General features: G+C 39.4%; 1 pseudogene; it reads left to right on the forward strand.

Annotated features, from left to right (window-relative positions):
- Window positions 1–5,180: 5,180 nt before the first annotated feature.
- On the forward strand, window positions 5,181–6,235 carry LOC134738306 (C-terminal-binding protein 2-like; annotated as a pseudogene).
- The last annotated feature ends 3,005 nt before the right edge of the window (window positions 6,236–9,240 follow it).

A 9,240-nucleotide genomic window follows, 5' to 3' on the forward strand; every position in this document is an offset into this window, starting at 1 on the left:
CATGGACACAGGACAGGGAACATCAAATGCTAGTGCCTGCTTGGGGGTGGGGGGCTATGAAAGGGATAGCATTAGGAGAAACACTTAATGCAAATGATGAGTTGATGGGTGCAGCAAACCAACATGTCACATGTATACCTAAGTAACAAACCTGTACGTTCTGCACATGTACCCTAGAACTTACAGTATAATAAAAATTGAAGGTTACGGACTATAATTTCTGACCAAAATGTATTAAAACTAGAAATCAATAACAGAAGAAAATTCATAAAATTCACAAATACCTGAAAATTAAACAATTTAGTCTTCAACATGCTTTTGTTCAAGAGTTAGAAAATTTAATATTTTGAAAGTGTTTATGATGCTCAAAATGAGCTACAGATTTAATACAATCCCAATGAAATTCTTAATATTACTTTTGAAAGAAACAGAGAATCTGACTCCCCAAAGTATACGGAATTTCAGGGGACCACATAAAAAGGGTTGGAAGTATTACAATTCCTGATTTCAAAACATGTTAGAAATCTACAGTAATCAAAATTGTTTGTTACTGTCATAAAGACAGACAACTAGACTAATAAAAAATCTTTGCCAATTCTACAGACAGTGCCTGCATCATCCTGCAGACTGACAATGATCATTTTGCTGCTGATGAGTTTAAAGTGTGAGACAGAGCTGACCATGTGCCTGTTTGTGGAGAGCAACATTACTGATAACACCAGTGTCACTCAGCCTCTGCTGGAGACAGAGATTGAGGCCCTCAAGAAAGAGCCGCTCTTCATGAAGAATCATGAGGAGGAAGTTAAAGGTCTACAATCCCTGATTTCCAGCTCTTGATTGACCATGGAGGAAGATGTCCCCAAGTCTCAGGAATTTGGCAAGATCATGGCAGGCATCCGGGCCCAATATGACGAGATGGCTGAGAACAACTGAGAGGAGCTGGACAAGTACTGGTGCGAGCAGACTGAGGAGAGCACCACAGTAGTCACCATGCAGTCCGCTGAGATTGGAGCTGCTGAGAGCATGCTCAGGGAGCTGAGACGTACAGTCCAGTCAGTGGATATAGACCTAGACTCAATGAGATATCTGAAGGCAAGCTTGGAGAGCAGCCTGAGGGAGGTAGATGCAGATGGAGCAACTCAACAGGATCCTGCTGCACCTGGAGTCAGAGCTGGCCCAAACCCGAGAAGAGAGACACCAGACCCAAGAGCACGAGGACCTGTGGAACATCAAGGTCGACCTCGAGGCTGATTGCCACCTACTGCCGCCTGCTAGAAGTCGGGGAGGATTTCAATCTCCTCAATGCTCTGGACAGCAGTAAATACCTGCAAGCCATCCAAAAGAAAAGCACCCGCAGGATAGTGGATGGCAAAGTGGTGTCTGAGACCAACAACACAGAGGTTTTGTGGTGCTAAGCCAGCAGAAGCAAGGTCCCTTTGGGGAGCAGGAGGCCAGTAAAAAGTTCAGAGGTCAAAAAAAATTACCTTCAAATCACAGAAGTGTTTCCTTCACACAAAAGTAATATAGATTCATTAATACATAGAAATGGAAATTAGGACAATTTCCACAACTACTCACCAAGAGAGGATTAAAAAAATAATTGACCACCAACTAATGAAACAAATACACAAGCCATAAATAAAGTATGAGTAACGTTTATACAGGCAAATGAACAGAGAATTATGTCAGCAATAGACATATGGTTGATTAATATTTGACTTATTTTCTACACTCTTTGAAACTGTACACAGTTGAATATGGTCATACAAAATTATAATATATAGGCAGAATCTAAAAACACAATTAAATGATGTAAGGCAGCCTGTTCTAACAAGGAAATGCAAGAATAAAAAATATTAGAAAATAAAATTAAATGAACATTAACCTGTGAAATACCGAATAAACAAAGCATACAACTAAAGAAGACTCTTTCTAGATAACTAACAAGTTCAACCATAACTGGGCACCCATAAAGAGCAGATTTTGAATTATTAGCACATGGTTAGAGTAACAAAATTGCACAAAAAATACATTATAATCTCCCATAAAGAGCATTTGGAAGAAAATTTTAATAAAGAGTTCAATGATATTAGAGACACTTTTTATTATGTTCTTAATATACTACTCCTATTTTTATACAAATGGAAAGGCTATAATTTATTTTTTTATTTTATGTTTTGAGACGGAGTCTCGCTCTGTCACCCAGGCTGGAGTGTAGTGGCGAGACCTCGGCTCACTGCAACCTCCACCACCCGGGTTCACGCCATTCTCTTGCCTCAGCCTCCCGAGTACCTGTGACTACAGGCGCCCACCACCACGCCCGGATAATTTTTTTGTATTTTTAGTTGAGAAGGGGTTTCACTGTGCTAGCCAGGAAGGTCTTGTTCTTTTGACCTCGTGATCCACCCGTCTCGGCCTCCCAAAGTGCTGAGATTACAGGCTGGAGCCACCGCGCCTGGCTGGCTACATTTTTTGTATTTTTAGTAGAGACGGGATTTCACCATGTTGGCCAGGCTGGTCTTGAAATCCTGACCTCGTGATCCACCCATCTCAGCCTCTTAAACTGCTGGGATTACAAGCATGAGACACTGCACTAGCCTATAATTTATTTTTTTAAAAGCAAAGAAAAGCCTTACATTTTTAAATATGGGAACAACATGAATATTGTAAAATATGTTGTGGAACACTACAATATAACAAGCAATTAGAAATAAATTATACTATCATTCAGATAAATGTTGAGGAAAGTAAATGGAAACACTAATGACAAATTTTTCTATGCTGTGAACTTAGACACAAACTAAAACTTTTCTTAATGTGATGTGCATACTATCTAATTCACTTTTTATATAACACATAAATTCAAGTGTGCTATTCTGAAACCCCTGAAGCTAAAATTATAGGCTAATTTGACATACATAAAAACAAGACAGGGAAAACATACAGATCACAGTCCCACTAAGCTTTATATAAGATTAATTAATAAAATAACACGTTAAGAAATAAGGTAACAATTAAGAATTTGTTCTATTCCTGGCAAGTTTCTAAGTCTTTCTATGGCATTAAGGTCTTTAAAAATTCTTTGAGATGAGTAGATACAATAAACTATTTCACAGGTGCGATGTTTGGCATAGAGAGTTCACATTTCTAAGTTAGTTACTACTAAGGAAAAGAAAACTTTTTGACCTACATTACCGGAGATGGAAACAAGAATAAAGTGAAATAGAAGATTCAACTTTATCATATGTGCTGAGGTGCTTTGGGCTCTGATAAATTTTTTTTCCGGCTTTTTTGCAGGATCACATTTGAAATCATAGGACTGAAAATTATGAAGCAGAAGCACTTGTCCTTGGAGGTTCTGAAATATGTGACCCAAACCCCAATGCCTGCACTTTTACTCACACAAACTTCTGACATGAGGAGATTTTTACAAAACAGCTTAACATAGAAGTCTCGCAAAATGTGCAGGTTTCCCCAGATCCCAAAACAATGGAAAAGCACTCAGACCACAAAGCCTTCAAGGGAATAACAGAAAGAAGAGGAGAACTTTGGCTCTCACTGTGAATGCCCTGGAATGTTAGTGGAGGAGCAGGAGAAGCCTTAGAAAATTTAAGAGCATAATATGCACAGGGTAGGAAATTTCCATCTGTGGCAGGAAAAGAAGTAAATCTAGAATTTTCCCTAACCAATTTCTTTGAAGCAGAACTTCCAACACCACATTTTTAAGGTTTTCTCCTTGGCCTTTGCACCTCTCATCTTTGTTATTTGTTCGTTCTTGCCTATTGGGATGATGCCTATTATTCTCTCTCTTTTTACATTCCAAAGGTATTTCCTTTACTGTAGAACGGGGCATCCAAGGGAGACTACAGCTATGAGTTCTTAGTTTCTGTTTCTGGTTAAGCCAGTAAGGCCCTTTCCTCATCCCCCTTTGCCGCTTATCACTAGAGACAGAACCTAAAAACCGTTGCTGCAGGCTGCTAAAAACCTAAAACAAAACAGAGCCATAACAAAAACAAAACAAGGCAGGTTGGAAAACCTTGCTGTACAAGGCAACCATGTCCGGCTTATATTCACCACATCCCTTCTTCTTTCCCAGAACAGCAATTGGGCTCAAGAGAAAACATCCAACTTTTAGTATCTTCCTCAGTATAGAATGAGAACAGTGGAATATATGTTCAAAGGTTTGGCTTTTTGGGCTACAGCTGGTGGCTAGATTCTGTCTCCCCCAACAGGGAGTGCTAAAGGAAATGGCAGAGTAATGAGAATGACAATTTATGACTGCTGAGAAGAGAAGTTGCATGCTTATTACAGCCTCAGAGAAACAAACACGGCAATCAACTGCGGAAGAAAAGGACTACAGTGTCTGGAAAACAATGGGAAAAATATCTTTACCTTAAAAATACACACACAAGCCCAGAGAAGACACATTGGAGACCCTGTTAATGAAGCACCAGGATGTACAGCCTCACTGATTGTTGTATTATCTTGTAGTAAGAACGTTTGTACATACTACATTACAGAGTTGTTTTATAAATTTCTGAATCTCATCAAAAGATTGCAGGGCATACAGAAAAGGATGAAAACATGTTCCAATTGAAGAAACAAAATAAGCCTATGAATGTTGACCTTTAAAAATCTTTGTTGACTTTTAAAGGTCGAAATTTGTAGGTTTACTCTTGTTGTTGTTTTCTCATTATATATTTTTAAAAATCAAAATAATTATCAAAGCTCCTTAATGACATGGACCCTCCTCCGGTCCGCAGGGCCCCGGCAAGGGAGGAGCCTCGACACCATGTGGGACACCCGGTGGACCCCCAACCCACGCCCAAGGCTCAGAGCAGGAGCAGGGACCTGGCTGCACCAGGCCGAAGAAGCCTCCAACCCCAGCGGTCGCCGACACCAAGAGCTCCAGACCTGGGGTTCTGGTGAGATTCGTTGATTGACTACATGATGGTGGCTGAGTTGCAAGCAAATGGGTTTCATCACCTTAAATGGTTTTGAACCAATGAAGCTATATTTCCTTAAAAAGAAGGACAGCCCATCGTGTGAACTATAGAGTTTGTGAACAAATTTATATTGGGTTCATAGTGGCATCATGCACACAGACTCCTGCGAGTTCCCCTAAGGTCTTAGAGGACTGCTTTGCCTTTTGATCTGAGAGTTGCAAAGCTCCATAAAGAATGGCCCTTGTGGATAAGCGCTAAGTCAAGAGACAGCGACTGGACAGAATTGTGAAGGAATTCGCCGCCAGATCATGAAAGACCCCCTAAGCCCCCTCTCACTGGCGGCATTGCTGGTCGGCCGTGACTGCACTGTGGACATGCCCATGCTGAAGGACCTGGCCACCGTGGCCTTCTGTGATGCAGTCCACGCAGGAGATCCACGAGAAAGTTCTAAACGTAGCCATGGGCGCCATGACGTACCACACCATCACCTCAACAGGGAAGACCTGGAAAATTTCTAGGCCTTGAGAGTGATCATGCAGGTGGGCTGTGGCTATGACAACGTGTACATCAAGGCTGCTGGTGAGCTCGGAATTGCTATGTGAAACATCCCGTCCGCAGCCATGGAAGATACAGCCGACTCCACCATCTACCACGTCCTCAACATGTACCGGAGGAACACATGGCTTTTCCAGGCACTGTGGGAAGGCAAGCGAGTTCAGAGCATGGAGCAGACCTGCGAGGTGGCGTCGGGAGTGGCCCGCATTCGTGGGAAGACGCTGGGCCTCATCGGCTAGGGTCGCACGCAGCAGGCCTTTGCAGTTCCAGCCACAGCCACAGCCTTTGGATTCAGCTTCATATTTTATTACCCCTACTTGCAGGATGGGATCGAGCAGTCCCTGGGCGTGCAGAGGGTCTACACCATGCAGGATTTGCTGTATCAGAGCGACTGCGTCTCCTTGCACTGCAGTCTCAACGAACATAAACACCACCTCATCAATGACTTTACCATAAAGCAGATGAGGCAGGGAGCATTCATTGTGAACACAGCCCATGGTGGCCTGGTGGATGAGAAAGCCTTAGCATGGGCCCTCAAGGAGGGCAGGATATGAGGGGCAGCCCTCGACGTGAATGAGTCGCACCCCTTTAGCTTTGCTCAGGGTCCCTTGAAAGATGCGCCCAATCTCATCTTCACTCCTCAAACTGCCTGCTACAGCCACCTAACTAGCCCTCAAACACGGGGACAACCGAAAGCACGCCAACGAGAAATAACAGAGAATGCCGGAAGGTAATAATTCAGATACATTCGGGAAGAAGAGACAGTGAAAAATAGATAAACTAAGAGAAAAAGAATCTGACGCTCTTTTTAGCTGATTCTGGACATATGTATCATTGATATTGCAGTGTTAAAACTACAAGAGCTAGAAAACTGAAGATGTCGTCTGCTTACGGAAGCTCTGAAAGACTAGGGTGTGATTTATTAACGACCAACTTCCGTTATTGTGTGTTAGGTTTTTCATCTGTGCATCAAATCACAAAGAATAAATAGAACTTTTTCCTTTATCAGTCCCTTGGGCACAGCAGGTCCGGAACACCCTGCTCAGAATGTTGCATCAAGACTTCAAACATCAAAATAAAAACCATGAGAAGGAAATCCCCATCCTGTGACTTGAGTTCCTTCAGTCTACAGGGACTGGTTACCGCTTTTTGATAATAGGAAGATTTTATTACTACAAAATGTGGAGGAAACTGTTTGCCTGTGTTAGACATCCGTACGCATAGGATTGAAGACAGTACCGGCTCCTGTACAGAGAAGCATCCCTCACATGTGAACTGCATACTGAGGGGACAAGTTGGTTGTAAGTTCAGTAAAACCCTCCTATAATGCAAAAAAAAAAAAAAAAAAGTATTAAGTTTCACAAGCTCTTTGTAATCAAGTATATTTTCTCAGTTTCAGATCCTATGCTATTTTATTGAGTGGAAAGTCTTACACTAAAAGGGTTCAAGAAAAATAATATTGCATTTCCTTATGTCACAGGAAACACTTTTAATGGTAACTTGCCAGATGATCTATGAACAAACCCACTTTCTTAAACACTGATAAAGTCTTCTTTTCTTCACGTTGTGTTTTATACAAGAACACTTCAGATGTATTAGATGTGACTGATTTTAACAAATTCTATTAGATTTGCATGAACTAGTTACATGTTCTATTCATAGTCTTTTGTGAATCATTGTCTTTTTGTTTAAATACATGGCCTATTTTGGTCCTTTGATTAGGCACATTCCCATTTTTGTAACAAAAGAAAAATTTTTAAATGGTCCCAACCAGAAAAATGATGGGTATCAGACGTATGTTTTGTTTTAGTGTAGTGCAAGTTACCGTTACTCTAGTTGTTTATTGTAAAGATAGACATTTAGCATTCAGTGCAGTTTTCAATAAAATGTAACTAGAAGAAACTGCTTAATGAACAAAAACAGAACACAGACAAGAAAAGAATATTAGAAGTGATACATAAAGAAAATGAGATATCAATAAAAAGATTTTTAAAAACCAACAACAATTGTGAATCTGAAGAACATAATAACTATATTAAAAATTTAATCAACAGTCACAAAAGGAGGCTAATAAAGCAGAAAAATTACACAATTGATGACATTGTAGTTATAAATATTGAGTGATGAAAACAAATTTTTTAAACAGAATGGAGAAAAAAACATGGGACGTACTGCACACCATCAAGTGGACCATTGTATTTATAAAAGGAGTCTTAGAAAAACAATATAGGAGAAAAGTAATAGATTATTTTTAAAAAGTAGCTGAGAAATCCCCAGATGACAAGGTAATTAAACAAGAAGAAATACTTTCAAACAAAAACCTTAAACTGGAATAATATCACTTCAGAAATAAAAAAAGCTAAGCCTTTCCAAAATAAATAAAAGTTAAGTCTGTTACTAACCACTAGAACAGTCCTAAAGGAAAGGTTAAAGAAAGTCCATCACATCCAAAAATGAAATGATGCTGCACAGCATCATAAAAGCACATGAAAATAGAAAACACTCCATTAAAAGTAAATATATAAACAGGTATAGAAATCTCTACTGTCATAATGATGGTGCACAAAACTTTCAAAATATTGCTATGGAATTTAAAAAATGAGACAAAAATCTCCATAAATATGTGTTCTTAGACAATAAGAAAAGATAATATGTGATGTTAATAACACAGTGTGGGTATGAAGAGGTACAACTTTGCATTCAGTTGAAATATAGTTGTTATATACTGTCATAACATTAAGATGACTTATGAAGTCTTTATTTCTCAAGATGATTACCAAAAAAACCTGTAGAATGTATGCAAAAGCAAATGAGAAAGAAATTGAATCATGTCACTACAAAATCAACAAACAAAAATAAAGCAGTAAGAGAAAAAATGATAAATAACACATCTACAAGAAACACAGAAGATAATTACGAATAATAAAGTAACTTCATTAACTGCAGTAATTACTTCAAATATAAAAAGTTAAATACCTTAAAGAAAATTAATAAATAATTTAACGGATTAAGGACAAAGAAGATCCAGCAATGTGCTCTCTACAAGAGTCACTTCAGCTCTAAGGACTCAAATAAGTTGAAAGTAAGAGTATAAAGAAAATATATTTTATGCAAAGAGGAGCTACATTTGGAGGGCCATGGTCATAATTATATTAAACAAAATATATTTTAAATCAAAAATGTGAACAAGAGACAGATTGGTATTATATTTTTGTTTTTATTTTTGTTTTTGGAGACAGAGTCTCATTCTGTCACCAGGCTGGAGTGCAGTGGCACGATCTCGGCTCACTACAACCTCCGCCACCCTGGTTCAAGCGATTCTCCTGCCTCAGCTTCCCGAGTAGCTGGACTACAGGCACCCGCCACCACACCCAGCTAACTTTTGAACTTTTTAGTAGGGATGGGGTTTCACCTTGTTGGCCAGGATGGTCTTGATCTCTGGACATCATGATTCACCCGCCTCGGCCTCCCAAAGTGCTGGGACTACACCCGTGAGCCACTGCGCCCGGCCGAGACAGATTGGTATTATGTAATGGTGAGATAGATTAACTTTCGAGGAACCTATAACAATAATTTATAAATCATATATATATAAATTGAAAAATCTGCAAAAATATACCATTGGGATTTTGACAAAAATTACATTAAAATTTTATATTACTATAAATAGCACTGATATCTTTCTTTCTTTTTTTTTTTTTTTTGGAGACACAGTTTCTGTCTCCCAGGCTGGAGGGCA

The sequence above is a fragment of the Pongo pygmaeus genome, chromosome 16 (genome assembly GCF_028885625.2).
Source record: "Pongo pygmaeus isolate AG05252 chromosome 16, NHGRI_mPonPyg2-v2.0_pri, whole genome shotgun sequence".
NCBI lineage: Eukaryota > Metazoa > Chordata > Mammalia > Primates > Hominidae > Pongo > Pongo pygmaeus.